Source organism: Phyllobates terribilis, unplaced genomic scaffold (genome assembly GCF_046119375.1).
Source record: "Phyllobates terribilis strain yellow unplaced genomic scaffold, ASM4611937v1 Scaffold_9__5_contigs__length_417890890, whole genome shotgun sequence".
Lineage (NCBI taxonomy): Eukaryota > Metazoa > Chordata > Amphibia > Anura > Dendrobatidae > Phyllobates > Phyllobates terribilis.
In genome coordinates this window covers 234,695,728-234,721,688 of record NW_027362769.1, presented here as the reverse complement: position 1 = coordinate 234,721,688, position 25,961 = coordinate 234,695,728, and the positions used below count along the sequence as shown (strand labels likewise).

The window sequence follows — 25,961 nt, the reverse complement described above, 5'->3', positions numbered from 1 at the left end:
GCAACAACTTCTGTTTAGGAGGTGTCCCATTTTTGTCCCAGTCCTTAGTTCTTTTAGGGACCCCTCCCTTAATTCTATAGGTCTTCGTTCAGACTAGCCGAGGACTAAGGCGGGTCTGTTGACAAGGAACAGGCAGCCCGCTACATCATAGGGATTCAGCTTAGTCTTACTGTAGGGACAGCTTTCCCCTATCTTTCCTTAGTTTATGTTGCAGATCATAACTAGAGATGAGCGGTGTTCGACTAGAACTGTTCGCCAATCTCAAATTCGAGCTGTTTTGGGCGGTGTTCGAGTTGTTCCAGGAACCCGAACGATTTGCAAAAAATTCGGCTGTTCGAGGTTATGTTCGATAACTGTTCGTGCACCAAAAGCGTGTCCTGCATGTCTGGCGCTATTTAGAGCACCAATCATGCAGGGATTGTCTGCCACTCACTGTAATGCCACAGCCATGGTGGTTGTGGCATTACAGTGATTGCCCAAATCGATGGGAACAGTGCCAACAGTGAAACATGAAAAGCCGGCAATTCATCAGCGGCATACACCGGTACCCGACAATTTAGAACCGAAAGAATAGAGCTTCACACATAGATTAGATAGATAGAAACATGTCAGTCACACATATAAGAAGCACAGTGACAGTGTTGCTTACTGTACTTGTCATTTAGTGTAAAGGATTTATCAAAAAAAATAATAGTGTTTTCATGCACCGTCTCTTTAAAAAAGCCGGCCGGCAATTCAGCAGCGGTACCTGACAATTTATAACAGACAGAATAGAGCTTCACACATAGATTAGATAGATAGAAACATGTCAGTCACATATATATGAAGTACAGTGACAGTGTTGATTACTGTACTTGTCATTTAGAGTAACGGATTTATTAAAAAAAATAATAGTGTTTTCATGCACCGTCTCTTTAAAAAAGCCAGCCGGCAATTCAGCATCTGTACCCAACAATTTAGAATAGAAGGAATAGAGAATCACACATAGATTAGGTAGATAGAAACATGTCAGTCACATATATATGAAGTACAGTGACAGTGTTGCTTACTGTACTTGTCATTTAGTGTAAAGGATTTATTAAAAAAAAATAATAGTGTTTTCATGCACCGTCTCTTTAAAAAAGCCGGCCGGCAATTCAGCATCTGTACCCGACAATTTAGAATAGAAGGAATAGAGAATCACACATAGATTAGTTGGATAGAAACATGTCAGTCACATATATATGAAGTACAGTGACAGTGTTGATTGCTGTACTTGTCATTTAGTGTTAAAATAAAGGATTTATTTAAAAAAAAATTGGCGTGGGGATCCCCATAATTTTAGGCTCTAGCGGAGGTTAACCAGACGGCTGGAGCAGATGTTTGAAGCCTGGGAAGGGGGTAATACCCACGGAGCTTCCCAGGCTACTAATATCAGCCCCCAGCGGAATACCTAGCCTTTACTAGCTATTAAAATGGGGGACCCCCCAAAAAAATGACGTGGGGTCCCCCCTATTTTAATAGCTAGCAAAGGCTAGGCAGACAGCTGGGGGCTGATATTAATAGCCCAGGAAGGGTTCCATGAATATTGGCCCCCTCCCAGGCTAGAAACACCAGCCGTCAGCCGCCCCAGAAATGGCGCATCCTTAGGATGTGCCAATTCTGGCACTTAGCCTCGCTCTTCCCACTGCCCTGTAGCGGTGGCAGTGGGGTAATAGGGTTGGGGTTGATGTCAGCTTATAATGCCAGCTGACATCAAGCCCAGGTTAGTAATGGAGAGGCGTTTATAAGACACCCCCATTACTAACCCCATAGTCAAAGTTAAAAGAAAACACAAACACCCAGAAAAAAGTCCTTTAATTGAAATAAAGACACATTCCTTTATTGTTCTAAATTAAACCATACTTACCATCACGCCCATTCCAGCTGAAGCCAACGATCTCCTGCAATAAAAGAAAAATAATAAAGCAACCTCATCCTTACCTTTCCATGGTTCCCACGACATCTTCAGCTCTGCTACATCGAGATAACAGGCTGGACCGCAGCAGAACGCTGCCATCCAGCCTGTCATCCCGCAGACACTGAGAAGCGCAGGCATGCTTGCGCTCTGCAGTGTCTGGCTGTGACGGCATAAAGATGAGACGAGTTCATGTCCAATGAACTCGGCGCACCTCATGCACGTCACTGACAGCGTGGGAGAATTCTCCTGCACTCAGCACTTCAGCGTGAGAATTCTCCCACGCTGTCAGTGATGTACATGAGGTCAGCTGAGTTCATTGGACATGAATGAGCTCACCTCATGCACGTCACTGACAGCGTGGGAGAATTCTCACGCTGTAGCGCTGAGTGCAGGAGAATTTTCCCACGCTGTCAGTGACGTGCATGAGGTGAGCTGAGATCATTGGACATGAATGAGCTAACCTCATGCACGTCACTGACAGCGTGGGAAAATTCTCCTGCACTCAGCGCTTCAGCGTGAGAATTTTCCCACGCTGTCAGTGACGTGCATGAGGTGAGCTCATTCATGTCCAATGAACTCAGCTGACCTCGTGTACGTCACTGACAGCGTGGGAGAATTTTCACGCTGAAGTGCTGAGTGCAGGAGAATTCTCCCACGCTGTCAGTGACGTGCATGAGGTGCGCCGAGTTCATTGGACATGAACTTGTCTCATCTTTATGCCGTCACAGCCAGACACTGAGGAACGCAAGCATGCCTGCGCTTCTCAGTGTCCGCGGGATGACAGGCTGGATGGCAGCGTTCTGCTGCGGTCCAGCCTGTCATCTCGATGTAGCAGAGCTGAAGATGTCGTGGGAACCATGGAAAGGTAAGGATGAGGTTGCTTTATTATTTTACTTTTATTGCAGAAGACATTGGCTTCAGCTGGAATGGGCGTGACGGTAAGTATGGTTTAATTTAGAACAATAAAGAATTGTGTGTTTATTTCAATTAAAGGACTTTATTCTGGGTGTTCTGTTTTTTTAAATACTTTACTAGAAATTCATGGTGGTCATGTCTAATATTGGCGTGACCCCATGAATTTCGGGCTTAGGGCCAGCTGATAATGCCAAGCTGGCCTTAACCCCTTTATTACCCAGTGAGCCACCGCACCAGGGCCCTGGATGAGTTGGGTACAGCGCCAGAAGATGGCGCTTCTATGAACGCGCCATTTTCTGGGGCGGCTGCGGACTGCAATTTGCAGCGGGTGGGGCCCAGAAAGCTTGGGCCTCCCTGCGCTGCGGATTCCAGCTCCCAGCTGCCTAGTTGTACCTGGCTGGGCACAAAAATAGGGCGAAGCCCCACGCATTTTTTTTTTAAATTATTTCATGAAATTCATGGAATAATTAAGAAAAAAAGGGCTTCCCTATATTGTTGTGTCCAACCAGGTACAAATAGGCAGCTGGTGGTTGGGGGTAGCCCGTCCCTGCCTGCTGTACCTGGCTGGACACAAATATAGTGCGAAGCCCCACGTCAATTTTTTTTAAATTATTTCATGAAGTAATTTTTTTAAAAAAGGGCTTCCCTATATTGTTGTGTCTGACCAGGTACAAATAGGCAGCTGGTGGTTGGGGGCAGCCCGTTCCTGCCTGCTGTACCTGACTGGACACAAATATAGGGCGAAGCCCCACGTCAATTTTTTTTAAATTATTTCAGGAAATTCATGAAATAATGAAAAAAAAATTGATGTGGGGCTTCGCCCTATATTTGTGTCCAGTCAGGTACAGCAGGCAGGAACGGGCTGCTCCCAACCACCAGCTGCCTATTTGTACCTAGCCGGACACAACAATATAGGGAAGCCCTTTTTTTCTTAATTATTCCATGAATTTCATGAATTTAAAAAAAAAATACGTGGAGCTTCGCCCTATTTTTGTGTCCAGCCAGGTACAACTAGGCAGCTGGGGGCTGGAATCTGCAGCGCAGGGAGGCCCAAGCTTTCTGGGCCCCACCCGCTGCAAATTGCAGTCCGCAGCCGCCCCGGAAAATGGCGCGTTCATAGAAGCGCCATCTTCTGGCGCTGTACCCAACTCATCCAGGGCCCTGGTGCGGTGGCTCACTGGGTAATAAAGGGGTTAAGGCCAGCTTGGCATTATCAGCTGGCCCTAAGCCCGAAATTCATGGGGTCACGCCAATATTAGACATGACCACCATGAATTTCTAGTAAAGTATTTAAAAAAAACACAAACACCCAGAAAAAAGTCCTTTAATTGAAATAAACACACAATTCTTTATTGTTCTAAATTAAACCATACTTACCGCCACGCCCATTCCAGCTGAAGCAAATGATCTCCTGCAATAAAAGAAAAATAATAAAGCAACATCATCCTTACCTTTCCATGGCTCCCATGACAGCTTCAGCTCTGCTACATCGAGATGACAGGCTGGACCGCAGCAGAACGCTGCCATCCAGCCTGTCATCCCGCAGACACTGAGAAGCGAAGGCATGCTTGCGCTACTGTGACGGCATCCAGATGAGCCGAGGTCATGTCCAATGAACTCGGCTCACCTCATGCACGTCACTGACAGCGTGGGAAAATTCTCACGCTGAAGCGCTGAGTGCAGGAGAATTTTCCCACGCTGTCAGTGACGTACATGAGGTGAGCCGAGTTCATTGTCGGCTCATCTGGATTCCGTCACAGTCAGACACTGAGGAGCGCAAGCATGCCTGCGCTTCTCAGTGTCTGCGGGATGACAGGCTGGATGGCAGCGTTCTGCTGCGGTCCAGCCTGTCATCTTGATGTAGCAGAGCTGAAGCTGTCCTGGGAACCATGGAAAGGTAAGGATGAGGTTGCTTTATTATTTTTCTTTTATTGCAGGAGATCGTTGGCTTCAGCTGGAATGGGCGTGATGGTAAGTATGGTTTAATTTAGAACAATAAAGAATTGTGTCTTTATTTCAATTAAAGGACTTTATTCTGGGTGTTTGTGTTTTTTTTTTAACTTTGACTATGGGGTTAGTAATGGGGGTGTCTTATAGACGCCTCTCCATTACTAACCTGGGCTTGATGTCAGCTGGCATTATAAGCTGACATCAACCCCAACCCTATTACCCCCTGCCACCGCACCAGGGCAGCGTGGAAGAGCGAGGCTAAGTGCCAGAATTGGCGCATCCTATGGATGCGCCATTTCTGGGGCGGCTGACGGCTGGTGTTTCTAGCCTGGGAGGGGGCCAATATTCATGGCTCCCTTCCTGGGCTATTAATATCAGCCCCCAGCTGTCTGCCTAGCCTTTGCTAGCTATTAAATTAGGGGGGACCCCACGTCATTTTTTTTTGGGGGGTCCCCCATTTTAATAGCTAGTAAAGGCTAGGTATTCAGCTGGGGGCTGATATTAGTAGCCTGGGAAGCTCCGTGGGTATTACCCCCTTCCCAGGCTTCAAACATCTGCCCCAGCTGTCTGCCTAACCTCCGCTAAAGACTAAAATTACGGGGAACCCCACGCCAATTTTTTTTTAATAATAAATCCTTTATTTTAATACTAAATGACAAATACAGTAACCAACACTATCACTGTACTTATTATATATGTGACTGACATGTTTCTATCTATCTAATCTATGTGTGAAGCTCTATTCTGTCTGTTATAAATTGTCGGGTACAGATGCTGAATTGCCGGTCGGCTTTTTTAAAGAGACGGTGCATGAAAACACTATTATTTTTTTTGATAAATCCTTTACACTAAATGACAATTACAGTAAGCAACACTGTCACTGTACTTCGTATATATGTGGCTGACATGTTTCTATCTATCTAATCTATGTGTGATTCTCTATTCCTTCTATTCTAAATTGTCGGGTACAGATGCTGAATTGCCAGCCGGCTTTTTTAAAGAGACGGTGCATGAAAACACTATTATTTTTTTTAATAAATCCTTTGCAGTAAATGACAAGTACAGTAAGCAACACTGTCACAGTACTTCATATATATGTGACTGACATGTTTCTATCTATCTAATCTATGTGTGAAGCTCTATTCTGTCTGTTATAAATTGTCGGGTACCGCTGCTGAATTGCCGGCCGGCTTTTTTAAAGAGACGGTGCACGAAAACACTATTATATTTTTTAATAAATCCTTTACACTAAATGACAAGTACAGTAAGCAACACTGTCACTGTACTTCATATATATGTGACTGACATGTTTCTATCTATCTAATCTATGTGTGATGCTCTATTCCTTCATGTCTAAATTGTCGGGTACCGGTGTATGCCGCTGCTGAATTGCCGGCCGGCTTTTTTAAAGAAAGCGTCTTCTGAGCAGTTTGTGAGCTTTTGGACACCTTTGAAGGTGTTTTCTATGTGTTCCTATGTGTTTTTGTTTGCCTGCCATTGGTTTTAACGGTGTTCGACGGTGTTCTAAGGTGTTCGACGAACAGTTCGACGAACAGTTCCTCGAACATCCCGGTGTTCGACGAACCGAACCGAACCCGAACACTACGGGGGTGGCTCAACACTAATCATAACAGTAAGTCCAGCCCAAAAAAAAAAAAAAATACTTAAAGGAAAGAAATTCGGGGATCAGTATGGTTTCCGTCCAGGAGTTCGCTCAACGCCTGCAGGGATTGTCTCTGGAGGTGGCTGAGCTTCTGCAACAAGTGAGTAGCTGTCCTGGAGCGCATTTTGTCGAACCCAAGGTAGGACTGCCTGATGTTTTTTTCCTTTAAAAATACTTGTTTGTTATATTTTCGTTTGAGACCAAGGTCCTCTGGGAATGAATCACAGCACATTGGTTTTATTATGTCACTTTTGCACAAAGAACCACAGGGTTGGGCCTTTTCTCTCCAACCTAATGATCCATGTTTAAGTTCTGTTGAAGAATTTTTTTCTGCCATGGGGCTATTATATGACGATCCTGATCGAATCTCATCTGCTGAATCATAACTTAGACGTTTGAATCAGGGGTCAGATGATGTTGAAAATTATTGCACTCACTTTAGGAGATGGGCCTCAGAAGTTAAATGGAATGATTCTGCGCTGAGATGTTTATTTCTTGCTGGTCTGTGTGAAAGGGTTAAGGATTTGCTAGTTGCATTCCCTGCACCTGAGACTCTGCAGGAAGCTATGCAGTTAGCTGTTCGTGTGGACAGGACACTGAGGTCCAGTGTTAATGATGTAAAAACTCCTGTAACGTCAGGTCCTAGTTCCCAGAAAATCTGCTCTGACAGCGGAGAACCAATGGAGGTTGGGGCGATGTCACTCCGCTCTCAGGAAAGAGATCGGAGATTCGCCGAAAGTTTCTGTCTTTATTGTGGTAAAGATGACCATTTGATTAAGTATTGTGAGCGTCGTTTAAGTAAAGAAAAAAAAAAGGTCAGTTACGCCCGTATAGCTTGTTTCCGCTCTGCAGGAATGTTTCTTTCTGGCAGTACTACTCTGCAGGGAGATTTGATTGAATTTCAGGTATTTGTGGATTGTGGTTCAACACTTAATGTGATTGATAAAGGGTTTTTGGAAAACCTTAAATTGAAGTCCAAACCTTTGTCATCACCTATTTCTGTGGTTGCAATTGATAACACTCCTTTGAAATGTATTACTCACAAGACTGCGGCATTTCCTCTCACTATCAATTTAGGTCACCAAGAAATTTTATACTTGGTTGTTTTGGATAATTTGCCCTCTCCAGTTGTTCTAGGATTGCCTTGGTTAAGACTGCACAATCCTTTATTGGACGGGTCTACTAATGTGATTAAGTCTTGGAGTCCAAAGTGCTATGATAAATGTTGTACTGGTACCTATTCAAGATTTTTGGAGGATTTTTTCGGAGGAGGAGTCGCAAGTTTTACCTCCTTATAGGGATTATGATTGCGCCATTGAGTTTGCTCCGGGTGCTACTCTTCCCAAAAGTCACTTGTTTAATCTTACTATCGCTGAAAGAAAGGCCTTGGAGGAGTACATACAGACTAGCTTGGCTGCTGGTCACAATAGACCTTCTAAGTCACCTGTGGCAGTTGGATTCTTCTTTGTTAAAAAAAAGGACGGCGGTTTACGTCCATGTCTGGATTTTCGTGAAATTAATAAGATTACCATAAGCAAATCCTACCCATTGCCGTTAATTCCTGACTTGTTTAACCAGTTAGTGGGAGCCAAGTGGTTCTCCAAGATTGATCTCCGGGGGGCATACAATTTGTTACGTGTGAAGGAGGGTGATGAATGGAAAACTGCTTTTAACACTCCAGTAGGTCATTTTGAGAATCTGGTGATGTCTTTTGGTCTTACCAATGCACCTGCATTTTTGCAGAACCTTATTAATGATGTCCTGAGACCTTGGATTGGTAAGAAGGTGGTTGTGTATTTGGATGACATTTTGATTTATTCACCAGATCTAGAGTCCCATTGGCAGAGTGTACGTCAAGTTTTGCAGTTATTGAGTGATAATTCACTCTTTGCTAAGCTGGAGAAATTTGAGTTCGCTGTGCAGAAAATTAGTTTTTTGGGCTACATTGTCTCCAGCGAGGGCTTTGAGATGGAGCCTGTGAAGGTTCAGGCTGTGCAGGAATGGCCTAGGCCTATTGGTTTGAAATCTATACAGAGATTTTGGGGTTTTGCCAATTATTACAGAAAATTCATTAAGAATTTTTCTGTAATTGTTAAACCTCTAACCGATCTCACCAGGAAAGGTGCGAATATGGCCCAGTGGACTACTGAGGCCATTGAAGCGTTTGAGTATCTCAAAGAGAGGTTCAGTTCTGCCCCTATCCTTATGCAGCCTGATGAGACCAAGCCTTTTTTGGTCGAGGTCGATGCTTCATCAGTGGGGGTCGGAGCAGTTTTGTCTCAGGAGAACTACGGTGGAGTACATCCCTGTGCCTTCTTTTCGAAAAAAATTTCGGAAACCGAACTGAATTATGATGTTGGAAATCGGGAGTTGCTGGCTACTAAACTTGCGTATGAACACTGGCGTCATTTTTTGGATGGCCCAAGATTTCCTATTCAGGTTTTCACAGATCATAAGAATTTGATCTATCTGGATGCTGCCAAGCGCTTGAATGCCCGTCAAGCTAGGTGGGCACTTTTTTTTCTCGGTTTCATTTTCCTGTTACCTATATCCCTGGTACTAAGAATGTCAAAGCCGATGCTTTATCTCGCAGCTTCTCTCCTACGGTTGGTGCCGAGGAGGAGGAGAGCATTTTGCAGAAAGAAGTTGTGGTGGCGGCTTTGGACTCCGTTTTGGAGAATGGGATTCTGAATGCTCAAGATGATGCTCCATCTAACACTCCCCATAGGAGGTTGTTCGTGCCTAGAGCCTTTAGGAGAGATTTGTTTGTGGAGTGTCATGAGTCTCGGTTGGCAGGTCATCCAGGAGTTTCGGAGACTAAGAGACTTATCAGTCGCAGTTTTTGGTGGCCTGGATGGCAGAAGGAAGTCATCAAGTGGGTTCGTCAGTGTACTGTGTGTGCCAGGTCAAAGGCTTCACATACTCCTGCTGCGGGGTTGCTTTGCCCTCTGGAGGTTCCTAGTGTGCCTTGGACGCATCTCACTATGGATATTATTACTGATCTTCCTGTGTCCGAGGGTTTTACTGTCATATGGGTGGTCATGGACCGTTTTAGTAAGATGTGTCATTTGGTTCCATTCATTAAGTTGCCCTGTGCCAAGACACTCGCTAAGGCGCTTGTTAAGGAGATTGTCAAGCTCCATGGCGTTCCCACGGATATTGTTTCTGATAGAGGACCTCAGTTTGTGGCTCGGTTTTGGCGTGCTTTTTGTGACAGGTTGGGAGTCCATTTGTTATTTTCGTCTGGTTATCATCCGGAGTCGAATGGACAGACTGAAAGAAAGAACCAGGATGCTGAACAGTTTTTGCGCTGTTTTGTGGCGGGCAATCAAGAGGTGTGGTCTGAGTTTCTGCCTCTCGCTGAATTCGCTCTTAACAATCATACATCCTCCTCTGCTGGGTGTTCTCCTTTTTTTTGTTGTACTGGGAGACATCCGTTTTTTGGTTCGTTCTCCAAATTGGGGTCGGCGGTGCCGGAGGAGGAGGATTTTTCTGGTGATTTGGAGAGAGTTTGGACTAATGTACGTTGTAACCTGCAAGAGGCTAACAAGAAGTCCAAGAATTATTTTGACAGGAAACGTAAAGAGGTTTTGTTTACTGTGGGTGACATGGTTTGGTTGTCCTCGAAGAACCTGCGGTTGAGGATTCCCTCTAAAAAACTGGGTCCTAAGTTTGTGGGTCCATTTAATGTGCTTCAGGTTGTTAACCGGTCTGCTGTTCGGTTGGATGTCCCTACTTCCTGGAAGATTAATCCTGTGTTTCATGTTTCCTTGTTGAAAAAGGCTGACGTATCTAATACGGACACCACTGTCACAGTTCCCCCTGTGGTGGAAGATGGCGAATAGGAAATTTCTCATATTTTGAATTCTAGATGGCATAGAGGGAAATTACAGTATCTTGTCTCCTGGAAGGGTTACGGTAACGAAGACAACTCCTGGGTTGTTAAAACTTTCCACAGGAGGTTTCCAGATAGGCCTGGGCCTGGAGGATCCAGAGTATCCTCATAAAAGAGGGGGTACTGTTAGAACCCTCCTGTTAGTTTTTTCTATCTTGTGTTTTGCAATCACGTGACCATCTGCCTATTTATTCCAGCTCCGCCCTTCTGGCTTTGCTGGACTTCAGTGTTGTTTGACTTTCTCTCTAGCCAGGTGCTTCGGTGCCTATCTCTGTCTAGTTCGCTTGGTCCTCTGGGACTTCTAGTACTTTTTGTCAGTTTGTCTTTTGTGCTCTGCAACAACTTCTTTTTAGGAGGTGTCCCATTTTTGTCCCAGTCCTTAGTTCTTTTAGGGATCCCTCCCTTAATTCTATAGGTCTTCGTTCAGACTAGCCGAGGACTAAGGCGGGTCTGTTTACAAGGAACAGGCAGCCCGCTACATCGTAGGGATTCAGCTTAGTCTTACTGCAGGGACAGCTTTCCCTTATCTTTCCTTAGTTTATGTTGCAGATCATAACAGCTCCTTCCTTTCTGAACTCTGCCGTGCGCCAAAACACTGTATTTTCCCCACATATGGGATATTGGCGTACTCAGGAGAAATTTCACAACAGTTTTTGGGGTCCATTTTCTCCACTTAACCTTGTGAAAATAAAAAAATTGGGGCTAAAACATCATTTTTGTGTTATATATTTCTGTAAAGCACTTGGGGGTTCAGGGTGCTCACCACACACCTAGATAAGTTTCCTGAGGGGTCTAGTTTCAAAAATAGTATCACTTGTGGGGGGTTTACACTGTTTAGGCACATCAGGGGCACATCCGCTAATTATTCAAGCAAATTTTACATTCAAAAAGTCAAATGGCGCCCCTTCCCTTCCGAATCCTGCCGTGCGCCCAAACAGTGGTTTTCCCCCACATATGGGGTATAAGCTTACTCAGGAGAGATTGCACAACAAGTTGCATGGTGCAATTTCTCCTGTTACCTTTATGAAAATTCAAAATTGGGGACTGAAAAACATTTTTGTGGGAAAAATGTAAACATTTTATTTTTACAGCTCAATGTTCTAAACTTCTGTGAAGCACCTGGGGGTTCAAGGTGCTCACCACACACCTAGATAAGTTCCCTGAGGGGTCTAGTTTCCAAAATGGTGTCACTTGTGGGGGGTTTCCACTGTTTAGGCACATCAGGGGCTCTCCAAACGCAATATGGTGTCCGCTAATTATTCAAGCAAATTTTACATTCAAAAAGTCAAAATGTGCTCCTTCTCTTCCGAGCTCTGTCGTTCACCCAAACAGTGGTTTTCCCCCACATATGGGATATCAGCGTGCTCAGGAGGAATTGCACAGCAAACTGCATGGTGCAATTTCTCCTGTTACTCTCATGAAAATGCAAAATTGGAGGCTGAAAAACATTTTTGTTGCAAAAATGTGAAAATTTTATTTTTACGGCTCAATGTTGTAAACTTCTGTGAAGCACCTGGGGGTTCAAGGTGCTAACCACATATCTAGATAAGTTCCCTGAGCAGTCTAGTTTCCAAAATGGTGTCACTTGTGGGAGGTTTCCACTGTTTAGGCACATCAGGGGCTCTCCAAACGCAACATGGCGTCCGCTAATTATTCAAGCAAATTTTACAATCAAAAAGTCAAATGGCACTCCTTCCCTTCCGAACTCTGTCGTGCGCCCAAACTGTGGTTTATCCCCACGTATGGGGTATCTGCGTGCTCAGGAGAAATTGCACAACACATTTTTGGGTCCACTTTTTCCTGTTATCCCTGCAAAAATAAAAAAAATTTGGTCTAAAATAACATTTTTGTGAAAAAAGTAAAATATTAATTTTTTTCTTCCACATTCCAAAAATTCCTGTGAAGCACCTGAAGGGTTAATAAAGTTCTTGATTGTGGTTTTGAGCTCCTTGAGGGGTACAGTTTGTAGAATGGTGTCACTTTTTGGTATTTTCTGTCATAAAAACCCCTCAAAGTGACTTCAAATGTGATGTGGTCCCTAAAAAAATGGTTTTGTAAATTTTGTTGGAAAAATGAGAAATCGCTGGTTAACTTTTAAGCATCATAGCTCCCTAATAAAAAAAAATTTTGGTTCCAAAATTGTGCTGATGTAAAGTAGACATTTGGGAAATGTTATTTATTAACTATTTTGTGTGACATATTTCTCTGATTTAAGGGCATAAAAATTCAAATTTTGAAAATTGCTAAATTTTCACCAAATTTCTGTTTTTTTCACAAATAAACTCAAGTAATATCAAATAAATCTTACCACAATCATGAAGGACAGTATGTAACGAAAAATAAATCTCAGAATCAGGGGGATCCATTGAAGCGTTCCAGAGTAATTACCTCATAAAGTGACAATGGTCAGAATTGTAAAAATTGGCCCAGTCATTAACGTGCAAACCACCCTCGGGGGTAAAGGAGTTAAAGGGGGTTTTCTCACGATTAGTGTTGAGCATTCCGATACTGAAATATCGGGTATCGGCCGATATTCGCGGTATCGGAATTCAGATACTTAATTCCGATACTTTTGCAATATCGTATACCGGAATCGGAAGTTCCCATAATGCAATGAGCCATTTTCATTTTATTCAGCCAATGAGGATCCTAAGAAGTGTGGGCACATCCTGTTAGGCATGTAGGCATCTTAACTAATGGCATGGCTGTGATTGGCTGCTGAAATGATGTCATGATGCACTATAAAAGCCGCCGCCGCCATTTTGAGCTCACTCTGCTGTGAATTCAGTGAGGGATAGGATGCTGTTGTTCTGAGGGACAGTTTTAGCTACCTATTTGGTCTATTCTGCTTTACCCAAGCTACTTTATAAATCGCTGTGCCTTGCAGTGCTAGTGCACAGTTCTCTGTGCTGTTCACCGCTTTCTGCAAGGTCTCTGTGTGTGAGTGCAGCTCACCCTGTAGTGTGTGCTTCAGCCACGTCTGGTTATAGTGCACTCAGTGTGTGTCACTGCCTCATACATTGTCCTTTTTTGCCAATTCATAATTTTTAGTGATATCTCCTATTAGTGTGGTGGTTCCATCCGTATTCAGCTAAATTTGTTCCAAACACACTATATAGGAGTAGATAGAGAAATTTTTTTGGTCTTGCAGCGCTAGTGCACAGTGCTCTGCATCTGTACTGTTCACCGCTGTCTGCAAGGTCTGGTGTGTGAGTGCAGCTCACCCTGTAGTGTGTGCTTCAACCACGTCTGGTTGTAGTGCACTCAGTGTGTGTCACTGCCTTATACATTGTCCTTTTTTGCCAATTCATAATTCTTCCTGATATCTCCTATTAGTGTGGTGGTTCCATCCGTATTCAGCTAAATTGGTTCCAAACACACTATATAGAAGTAGATAGAGAAATTTTTTTGGTCTTGCAGCGCTAGTGCACAGTGCTCTGCATCTGTACTGTTCACCGCTGTTTGCAAGGTCTGGTGTGTGAGTGCAGCTCACCCTGTAGTGTGTGCTTCAACCACATCTGGTTGTAGTGCACTCAGTGTGTGTCACTGCCTCATACATTGTCCTTTTTTGCCAATTCATAATTTTTCCTGATTTCTCCTATTAGTGTGGTGGTTCCATCCGTATTCAGCTAAATTTGTTCCAAACACACTATATAGGAGTAGTTAGAGGAGCCTTTCTGCAGCATTGGGCCCTGCAGCCCCAGCCAGATTAGTATTAGCCTATTTTTTGCAGCCTCATCTATTGCATTGTAGGTTACCTTCCTACATTGTAATAGCTACAAAAAGTTTGTGATACTATCGTTATTACATCTTTAGGCACATCCAGTGTCTTTTTGTGACAAAAAAAACCTAAATAAAGTTCACCAAACACTCCACTTTACAGTTGTGTAGGCCACATTAGCTCATATTAAAGTCTAGTCCACACTTTATAAAATTAGTGCTTCTTATACCTGTTAGCAGCTGTTCAGGAATAAGCACACTAAGCCCTTAGTACTTTTCTGCCTATCTTTATCAGTCTACCAAGATGAAGAAAGCAGGGAGTAAGGCATGTGGTCATGGGCGTGTGCGTGGAGTTTCTGCAGGGAGAGGACGTGAGGATTCTATGCCTGCAGGGAGAGGACGTGGGGATTCTGTGCCTGCTGCGGGCACCAGTGACTCAGCATCCCCCAGTTTTACCAGGGAACAGTCCTTTATGCGCAGCTTTTTAGGAGCTAGCCGTACCCCACTGCTGCGGGAGGACAAAATTGAAGCCGTTGTCGGATGGATGGCAGCTAACGCATCGACTTCAATTAGTTCCAGATCCTCTCAGGTCCTGAGCACTGAAGAGCACCCATCTGTCTCTTCACCACCTGCCAAATTGCCCAGGCAGTCAGAGAGCCCTGGACAGGAGCCATCTCTACTTCTGTTCTCTGAATCTCTTGGCTTGGAAAGAGGGGGCCAGCCAAGCAGAATTCGAGAATTTGAAGAAGAGGTAGTATGCAGTGATGCGCAACCGTTTTGTCTCTCTGAATCTGAAGAGGGGGGTGGGCCAGTGCCTATGGTCAGCAGCACACCTCAGTACGCATCTGATGATGAGACTCAGGTGCCACTTTCTGGTGCGTACTGTGCTGTCGAGACTACCCAGGAGAAGCAGTTGTTTGAAGAGGGTGGTGTAGATGATGAAGTCCTTGACACATCATGGCGTGAGGGACAGGAAGGTGGTGGGAGCAGCTTTGAGGAAGAGATTCCCCGAACAGCCCAAATAGGAGGGAGAGGGAGGGGGCAGACTTGGTTGCCTGTAGCCTCCACTTCGGCACCCATTAGGAGCATGGCTCTTACAAAATCCAAAGCGGGCGCTCCGAAGACTTGCAGTGCCTGGTCCTTTTTTGACACAGTTGCAGATGACATTTGCTTTGTCAAATGCAAGCTGTGTAATCAGAAGGTGAAAAGAGCGAAAAGTGTCAGCAACCTCAATACCACAAATATGTGGAAACATGTGCGGACCAAGCACGTGGTGGAGTTACAAAAACACACTGAAGACCTAGGCCAACCTACAGCGCCACCTACCACCTCTTCAGCTCGTGTTGTAGCCTCTTCCTCCAGCTCACACACAGCTGGTTCGGCTTCCTCACAGGATCGCCATGGAAGAATCTCTGGCACTGTTGTACAGAGACACAGTGTAATTCCACCCACAGCACCACTTTCCCAGTCATCCTCACACTCCCAGGCCAGTCTACAGCCATCGTTAGCACAGGCATGGGAGAAAAGGCGCCCATACTCGGCAAACCACCCCCGAGCACAGGCTCTGAATGCTGCCATTGCTAAATTACTGGCCCTTGAAATGCTATCATTCAGGCTGGTGGAGACTGACACATTTCGTAACTTTATGGCATTGGCAGTCCCACAATACAACGTGCCCAGCCGATTTTATTTCAGCAGGCAAGCCGTCCCTGCCCTGCAACATCATGTGGAGGGAAAAATTAAACATGCGCTACAAAACGCCGTCAGTAGCAAGGTCCACCTGACCACCGATGCGTGGACCAGTAAGCATGGACAGGGACGATACCTTTCCCTCACTGCCCATTGGGTAAATGTTGTGGAGCCGGGTACAGATCTTGAGAGTGGCGCTGTACGTGTTCTGCCAACTCCAAGGATTGCAGGAATCCAGTCTGTACACATTGACTCCTCCTCATACTCCAGTTCCTCTGAATCAGCGCTGCAGGAGCTTTCACGGTCTACCTCCACATCGACCCGTGAACGGTTACCTGTTATGGTGACCAATATGAGCACAGCCATGGCCAAACGTCAACAGGCCGTATTAAAATTAATTTCTTTGGGGAATCGAAGCCACACAGCACAGGAGCTCTGGAATGCCATCAAGCAGCAGAGCGACGTGTGGTTTGTGCCAGCGAATCTCCAGCAATGGTAGTGTGTGACAATGGCCGAAATCTGGTGGCAGCTCTGGGCCTAGGCAACCTCACTCACATCCCATGTCTGGCACATGTGCTCAACTTGGTCGTGCAGAGTTTTTTGAGGGACTATCCGGATCTTGATGCACTGCTTCACAAGGTCCGCATAGAGTGCGCTCACTTGCGGCGTTCCAGCAATGCAAGATCACGCATTGCAGCTCTGCAGCGCCGATTACAACTTCCGGAACATCGCATCATATGTGACCTACCCACCAGGTGGAATTCAACGTTACATATGTTGGAGAGGTTGTGTGAGCAGCAGGCAGCAGTAATGGAGTACCAGCTGCAGCAGGCGCAAAAAAGTCGCAGTGCGCGCCGTTCACACTTCACCACCACTGAGTGGGCCTCTATTAAGGACATTTGCCACGTTTTGCGTGCCTTCGATTATTCCACGCGGATGGCGAGTGCAGATGATGCACTAGTCAGCATGACTATCCCCCTTATCTGCCTGCTTGAAAAAACACTGCAAGCACTAAGGGACGAGGTTTTGGAAGAGGTGGAGGATGAGGAGTCACAAATGCCATCTGCTTCTCTACAGTCTGCGCAACGTGGTTCCTCACAAAGGCCTAGGCAGGGGACACTTTGTGAGGAGGATGAGGAGGAGTCAATGGATGAGGAAGACATCTGTCCAGAGGAGGGAGGTACACAATGCTCTAGTAGTCAGTATCTAGAGCGAGGGTGGGGTGATGCAGAGCAGGCAGAGATCACGCCTCAAGCAGGGGACAGCATTTCTTGGACAGTTGGCAGTCTGCAGCACATGGTTGATTTCATGCTGCAGTGCCTGAGAAACGACCGCCGCATCGCCCACATTCTCAACACGGCTGATTATTGGGTGTCCACCCTCCTAGATCCTCGCTACCGGGACAACTTACAAAGCCTCATAACACCGTTTAACCGGGAGCGTAAAATGCGGGAGTACCAAGACGCACTGGTGCATTCCATCATGTTCTCCATTCCAAACGAGAGCAGTGCTGCTAGTGCTTTACAAAGCAGCAAAGTGCGTCGAGGCAGTGGAGGAAGCTCTGCACAAAGAGGGAGCAGCAGCAGCGCCTCAGCACAAGGCAAGACCAGTATGGCCGAAATGTGGCAAAGTTTTGTGTCCCCGCCGCCACAAATGTCTACACCATCACAACGGCTCCAGTCAGCAGGAGGCAACGTTTCCGTCAGATGGTGACAGACTACATGTCTTGCCCTCTTAGTGTACTCCCAGACGGGTCTTCTCCCTTCAAGTTTTGGGTCTGTAAGCTAGATACATGGCCAGAGCTAAGTCAGTATGCATTGGAGGTGCTAGCTTGCCCTGCTGCTAGTGTATTATCGGAACGCGTCTTTAGTGCCGCAGGTGGTGTACTAACAGACCGTCGCATACGACTATCCTCCGATAACGTTGACCGGCTTACTTTTCTCAAAATGAACAAGGCCTGGATCTCTCATGAATTTGCCAGTCCTCTTCCAGAATAAATAATTGTTGGCAAAAGTATCCAGGTCTCCTGTTCTGTTCATGTGTCTACCACCTGAACTGTAATCCCTGAGCTCCAACACCGCCAGTTGGCGCTCGGAAGTGCCGTCTGCACAGTCAACACTTGCTGCCGTGTCATTGGGGTTCAGTAACGTCAGCTGTTCCCCTTCTGTGCGGACGGCAATTTCTCCTGCTCTGTCCACATTCTCACTACTACAGATTTTAAAGTTGCTCCAATTACACCTCTGGCTCCTCTGTTTTCAGTATTATCCCTGAGCTCCAACACCGCCAGTTGGCGCTCGGAAGTGCCGTCTGCACAGTCAACACTTGCTGCCATGTCATTGGGGTTCAGTAACGTCAGCTGTTCCCCTGCTGTGCGGATGGCAATTTCTCCTGCTCTGTACACATTCTCACTACTACAGATTTTAAAGTTGCTCCAATTACGCCTCTGGCTCCTCTGTTTTCAGTATTATCCCTGAGCTCCAACAGCGCCAGTTGGTGCTCGGAAGTGCCGTCTGCACAGTCAACACTTGCTGCCGTGTTATTGGGGTTCAGTAACGTCAGCTGTTCCCCTGCTGTGCGGACGTTACTTTCTCCTGCTCTGTCCACATCCACTGTACTACTGATTTAAAACCTCCTCCAAATACACCTCTGGCTCCTCTGTTTTCAGTATTATCCCTGAGCTCCAACACCGCCAGTTGGCGCTCGGAAGTGCCGTCTGCACAGTCAACACTTGCTGCCATGTTATTGGGGTTCAGTAACATCAGCTGTTCCCCTGCTGTGCAGACGGCAATTTCTCCTGCTCTGTCCACATTCTCACTACTACAGATTTTAAAGTTGCTCCAATTACACCTCTGGCTCCTCTGTTTTCAGTATTATCCCTGAGCTTCAACAACGCCAGTTTACACTTGGAAGAGCCGTCTGCACAGTCAACACTTGCTGCCATGTTATTGGGGTTCAGTAACGTTAGCTGTTCCCCTGCTGTGCGGACGGCAATTTCTCCTGCTCTGTCCACATTCACTGTACTACTGATTTAAAACCTCCTCCAAATACACCTCTGGCTCTTCTGTTTTCACTATTATCCCTGAGCTCCAACATCGCCAGTTGGCGCTCGGAAGTGCCGTCTGCACAGTCAACACTTGCTGCCATGTTACTGGGGTTCAGTAACGTCAGCTGTTCCCCTGCTGTGCGGACGGCAATTTCTCCTGCTCTGTCCACATTCTCACTACTACAGATTTTAAAGTTGCTCCAATTACACCTCTGGCTCCTCTGGTTTCAGTATTATCCCTGAGCTCCAACATCGCCAGTTGGCGCTCGGAAGTGCCGTCTGCACAGTCAACACTTGCTGCCATGTCATTGGGGTTCAGTAACGTCAGCTGTTCCCCTGCTGTGCGGACGGCAATTTCTCCTGCTCTGTCCACATTCTCACTACTACAGATTTTAAAGTTGCTCCAATTACACCTCTGGCTCCTCTGTTTTCAGTATTATCCCTGAGCTCCAACACCGCCAGTTGGTGCTCGGAAGTGCCGTCTGCACAGTCAACACTTGCTGCCGTGTTTTTCGGGTTCAGTAACGACAGCTGTTCCCCTGCTGTGCGGACGGCAATTTCTCCTGCTCTGTCCACATTCTCACTACTACTGATTTTAAAGTTGCTCCAATTACACCTCTGGCTCCTCTGTTTTCAGTATTATCCCTGAGCTCCAACACCGCCAGTTGGCGCTCGGAAGAGCCGTCTGCACAGTCAACACTTGCTGACGTGTTATTGGGGTTCAGTAACGTCAGCTGTTCCCCTGCTGTGTGGACGGCACTTTCTCCTGCTCTGTCCACATCCACTGTACTACTGATTTAAAACCTCCTCCAAATACACCTCTGGCTCCTCTGTTTTCAGTATTATCCCTGAGCTCCAACACTGCCAGTTGGCGCTCGGAAGTGCCGTCTGCACAGTCAACACTTGCTGCCATGTTATTAGGGTTCAGTAATGTCAGCTGTTCCCCTGCTGTGCGGACGGCAATTTCTCCTGCTCTGTCCACATTCTCACTACTACAGATTTTAAAGTTGCTCCAATTACACCTCTGGCTCCTCTGTTTTCAGTATTATCCCTGAGCTCCAACACCGCCAGTTGGCGCTCGGAAGTGCCGTCTGCACAGTCAACACTTGCTGCCATGTTATTGGGGTTCAGTAACGTCAGCTGTTCCCCTGCTGTGCGGACGGCAATTTCTCCTGCTCTGTTCACATCCACTGTACTACTGATTTAAAACCTCCTCCAAATACACCTCTGGCTCCTCTGTTTTCAGTATTATCCCTGAGCTCCAACATCGCCAGTTGGCGCTCGGAAGTGCCATCTGCACAGTCAACACTTGCTGCCATGTTATTGGGGTTCAGTAACGTCAGCTGTTCCTCTGCTGTCCGGATGGAAATTTCTCCTGCTCTGTCCACATTCTCACTACTACAGATTTTAAAGTTTCTCCAATTACACCTCTGGCTCCTCTGTTTTCAGTATTATCCCTGAGCTCCAACACCACCAGTTGGCGCTCGGAAGTGCCGTCTGCACAGTCAACACTTGCTGCCGTGTCATTGGGGTTCAGTAACATCAGCTGTTCCCCTGCTGTGCGGACGGCAGTTTATCCTGCTCTGTCCACATTCTCACTACTACAGATTTTAAAGTTGCTCGAATTAAACCTCTGGCTCCTCTGTTTTCAGTATTATCCCTGAGCTCCAACACCGCCAGTTGGCGCTCGGAAGTGCCGTCTGCACAGTCAACACTTGCTGCCGTATTATTGGGGTTCAGTAACGTCAGCTGTTTCCCTGCTGTGCGGACGGCAATTTCTCCTGCTCTGTCCACATTCTCACTACTACAGATTTTAAAGTTGCTCCAATTACACCTCTGGCTCCTCTGTTTTCAGTATTATCCCTGAGCTCCAACACCGCCAGTTGGCGCTCGGAAGTGCCGTCTGCACAGTCAACACTTGCTGCCGTGTCATTGGGGTTCAGTAACATCAGCTGTTCTCCTGCTGTGCGGACGGCAATTTCTCCTGCTCTGTCCACATGCTCACTACTACAGATTTTAAAGTTGCTCCAATTACACCTCTGGCTCCTCTGTTTTCAGTATTATCCCAGAGCTCCAACACCGCCAGTTGGCGCTCGGAAGTGCCATCTGCACAGTCAACACTTGCTGCCATGTTATTGGGGTTCGGTAATGTCAGCTGTTCCCCTGCTGTGCGGACGGCAATTTCTCCTGCTCTGTCCACATTCTCACTACTACTGATTTTAAAGTTGCTCCAATTACACCTCTGACTCCTCTGTTTTCAGAATTATCCCTGAGCTCCAACACCGCCAGTTGGCGCGTGGAAGTGCCGTCTGCACAGTCAACACTTGCTGCCGTGTTATTGGGGTTCAGTAACGTCAGCTGTTCCCCTGCTGTGCGGACGGCAATTTCTCCTGCTCTGTCCACATCCACTGTACTACTGATTTAAAACCTCCTCCAAATACACCTCTGGCTCCTCTGTTTTCAGTATTATCCCTGAGCTCCAACACCGCCAGTTGGCGCTCGGAAGTGCCGTCTGCACAGTCAACACTTGCTGCCATGTCATTGGGGTTCAGTAACGTCAGCTGTTCCCCTGCTGTGCGGACGGCAATTTCTCCTGCTCTGTCCACATTCTCACTACTACAGATTTTAAAGTTGCTCCAATTACACCTCTGGCTCCTCTGTTTTCAGTATTATCCCTGAGCTCCAACACCGCCAGTTGGCGCTCGTAAGTGCCGTCTGCACAGTCAACACTTGCTGCCGTGTCATTGGGGTTCAGTAACATCAGCTGATCCCCTGCTGTGCGGACGGCAATTTCTCCTGCTCTGTCCACATTCTCACTACTACAGATTTTAAAGTTGCTCCAATTACACCTCTGGCTCCTCTGTTTTCAGTATTATCCCTGAGCTCCAACACCGCCAGTTGGCGCTCGGAAGTGCCGTCTGCACAGTCAACACTTGCTGCCGTGTCATTGGGGTTCAATAACGTCAGCTGTTCCCCTGCTGTGCGGACGGCAATTTCTCCTGCTCTGTCCACATTCTCACTACTACAGATTTTAAAGTTGCTCCAATTACACCTCTGGCTCCTCTGTTTTCAGTATCATCCCTGAGCTCCAACACCGCCAGTTGGCGCTCGGAAGTGCCGTCTGCACAGTCAACACTTGCTGCCGTGTTATTGGGGTTCAGTAACGTCAGCTGTTCCCCAGCTGTGCGGATGGCAATTTCTCCTGCTCTGTCCACATCCACTGTACTACTGATTTAAAACCTCCTCTAAATACACCTCTGGCTCCTCTGTTTTCAGTATTATCCCTGAGCTCCAACACCGCCAGTTGGCGCTCGGAAGTGCCGTCTGCACAGTCAACACTTGCTGCCATGTTATTGGGGTTCGGTAACGTCAGCTGTTCCCCTGCTGTGCGGACGGCAATTTCTCCTGCTCTGTCCCCATTCTCACTACTACAGATTTTAAAGTTGCTCCAATTACACCTCTGGCTCCTCTGTTTTCAGTATCATCCCTGAGCTCCAACACCGCCAGTTGGCGCTCGGAAGTGCCGTCTGCACAGTCAACACTTGCTGCCGTGTTATTGGGGTTCAGTAACGTCAGCTGTTCCCCAGCTGTGCGGATGGCAATTTCTCCTGCTCTGTCCACATCCACTGTACTACTGATTTAAAACCTCCTCCAAATACACCTCTGGCTCCTCTGTTTTCAGTATTATCCCTGAGCTCCAACACCGCCAGTTGGCGCTCGGAAGTGCCGTCTGCACAGTCAACACTTGCTGCAATGTTATTGGGGTTCGGTAACGTCAGCTGTTCCCCTGCTGTGCGGACGGCAATTTCTCCTGCTCTGTCCACATTCTCACTACTACAGATTTTAAAGTTGCTCCAATTACACCTCTGACTCCTCTGTTTTCAGTATTATCCCTGAGCTCCAACACCGCCAGTTGGCGCTTGGAAGTGCCGTCTGCACAGTCAACACTTGCTGCCGTGTTATTGGGGTTCAGTAACGTCAGCTGTTGCCCTGCTGTGCGGACGGCAATTTCTCCTGCTCTGTCCACATCCACTGTACTACTGATTTAAAACCTCCTCCAAATACACCTCTGGCTCCTCTGTTTTCAGTATTATCCCTGAGCTCCCACACCGCCAGTTGGCGCTTGGAAGTGCCGTCTGCACAGTCAACACTTGCTGCCGTGTTATTGGGGTTCGGTAACGTCAGCTGTTCCCCTGCTGTGCGGACGGCAATTTCTCCTGCTTTGTCCACATCCACTGTACTACTGATTTAAAACCTCCTCCAAATACACCTCTGGCTCCTCTGTTTTTAGTATTTACCCTGGGCTCCAATACCGCTAGTTGCTGCTCAGGAGTGCCGTCTGCACAGTCAACGCTTGCTGCAGCGTTATTGTGGTTCAGTAACGTCAGCTGTTCCCCTGCTGTGTGTCCGGCAAATTCTCCTGCTTTGTCCACATCCACTGTACTACTGATTTAAAACTTGCTCCAATTACACCTCTGGCTCCACTCTGTTTTCAGAATTTACCCTGGGTTCCAGCACCGCCAGCTGGTTCTCGGTAGTTCCATTTGCTCTTGTACCTTCTACTACCCATCCGGGTTCCAGTACCGTCAGCTGGTTCTCGGCAGTGCCTTTGGATTAGGTGCCTCCTTCTCGGTATCCAAGTTCCACCAACGTCTGCTGGTTCTTGGTAGTGCTTTCTGGCACAGGTACCTCCTGCTTAGTAACCGAGTTCCAGTACCGTCAGCTGGTCTTCGGCAGTTCCATTGGCTCTTGTACCTTCTGCTACCCATCCGGGTTCCAGTACCGTCAGCTGGTCCTCGGTAGTTCAATTTGCTCTTGTACCTTCTACTACCCATCCGGGTTCCAGTACGGTCAGCTGGTTCTCGGCAGTAACTTTGGCACGGGTACTCCCTCCTGCCCAGCCTGGTCCCAGCACGCCAGCTGTTTCCGGGTAGTTTCAACGTCACTTTGCCTTCAATGCGTTGTCCTGTCATGTTGCGGTCGGGTTAGCCGACTCTATGGTGCCTGCAGTTTAGGTGACTCCTATGTGGGCTGAGGGATCTGGCAATGAAGGCTGGTTCCATAGTGCCAATAGGACAAGCACCCCCTGTAGGACTGTGGGTTTTGGTAACTGCGGCCAGCTCGCGGCCTTGAACTTTTTTTTACATGGGTACCTTCTGCTACCCATCCGGGTTCCAGTACCGTCAGCTGGTTCTCGGCAGTGCCTTTGCATTAGGTGCCTCCTTCTCAGTATCCAAGTTCCACCAACGTCTGCTGGTCCTTGGTAGTGCTTTCTGGCACAGGTACCTCCTGCTTAGTAACCAAGTTCCAGTACCGTTAGCTGGTCTTCGGCAGTTCCATTGGCTCTTGTACCTTCTACTACCCATCCGGGTTCCAGTACCGTCAGCTGGTTCTCGACAGTGTCTTTGGCACGGGTACTCCCTCCTGCCCAGCCTGGTTCCAGGACGCCAGCTGTTTCCGGGTAGTGTCAACGTCACTTTGCCACCAATGCTTTGTCCTGTTGTGTTGCGGTCGGGTTAGCCGACTCTATGGTGCCTGCAGTTTAGGTGACTCCTATGTGGGCTGCGGGATCAGGCAATGAAGGCTGGTTCCATAGTGCCTATAGGACAAGCACCCCCTGTAGGACTGTGGGTTTTGGTAACTGCGGCCGGCTCGCGGCCTTGAACTTTTTTTTACATGGGTACCTTCTGCTACCCATCCGGGTTCCAGTACCGTCAGCTGGTTCTCGGCAGTGCCTTTGGATTAGGTGCCTCCTTCTCGGTATCCAAGTTCCACCAACGTCTGCTGGTCCTTGGTAGTGCTTTCTGGCACAGGTACCTCCTGCTTAGTAACCGAGTTCCAGTACCGTCAGCTGGTCTTCGGCAGTTCCATTGGCTCTTGTACCTTCTGCAACCCATCCGGGTTCCAGTACCGTCAGCTGGTCCTCGGTAGTTCCATTTGCTCTTGTACCTTCTACTACCCATCCGGGTTCCAGTACCGTCAGCTGGTTCTCGGCAGTGACTTTGGCATGGGTACTCCCTCCTGCCCAGCCTGGTTCCAGCACGCCAGCTGTTTCCGGGTAGTGTCAACGTCACTTTGCCTCCAATGCGTTGTCCTGTCGTGTTGCGGTCGGGTTAGCCGACTCTATGGTGCCTGCAGTTTAGGTGACTCCTATGTGGGCTGCGGGATCAGGCAATGAAGGCTGGTTCCATAGTGCCTATAGGACAAGCACCCCCTGTAGGACTGTGGGTTTTGGTAACTGCGGCCGGCTCGCGGCCTTGAACTTTTATTTACATGGGTACCTTCTGCTACCCATCCGAGTTCCAGTACCATCAGCTGGTTCTCGGCAGTGCCTTTGGATTAGGTGCCTCCTTCTCGGTATCCAAGTTCCACCAACGTCTGCTGGTCCTTGATAGTGCTTTCTGGCACAGGTACCTCCTGCTTAGTAACCGAGTTCCAGTACCGTCAGCTGCTCTTCGGCAGTTCCATTGGCTCTTGTACCTTCTGCTACCCATCCGGGTTCCAGTACCGTCAGCTGGTCCTCGGTAGTTCCATTTGCTCTTGTACCTTCTACTACCAATCCGGGTTCCAGTACCGTCAGCTGGTTCTCGGCAGTGACTTTGGCATGGGTACTCCCTCCTGCCCAGCCTGGTTCCAGCACACCAGCTGTTTCCGGGTAGTGTCAACGTCACTTTGCCTCCAATGCGTTGTCCTGTCATGTTGCGGTCGGGTTAGCCGACTCTATGGTGCCTGCAGTTTAGGTGACTCCTATGTGGGCTGCGGGATCAGGCAATGAAGGCTGGTTCCATAGTGCCAATAGGACAAGCACCCCCTGTAGGACTGTGGGTTTTGGTAACTGCGGCCGGCTCGCGGCCTTGAACTTTTTTTTACATGGGTACCTTCTGCTACCCATCCGGGTTCCAGTACCGTCAGCTGGTTCTCGGCAGTGCCTTTGGATTAGGTGCCTCCTTCTCGGTATCCAAGTTCCACCAACGTCTGCTGGTCCTTGGTAGTGCTTTCTGGCACAGGTACCTCCTGCTTAGTAACCGAGTTCCAGTACCGTCAGCTGGTCTTCGGCAGTTCCATTGGCTCTTGTACCTTCTGCTACCTATCCGGGTTCCAGTACCGTCAGCTGGTTCTCGGTAGTTCCTCAGCTTTCTTGTACCTT

At 47.5% G+C, this 25,961-nt stretch overlaps 1 protein-coding gene across 2 annotated transcripts in view; it reads right to left on the bottom strand.

The window, feature by feature from the left end:
* GRIN2A (glutamate ionotropic receptor NMDA type subunit 2A) overlaps positions 1-25,961 on the bottom strand; it is a 999,861-nt gene that overhangs the window by 380,088 nt on the left and 593,812 nt on the right. The window lies entirely within an intron of this gene.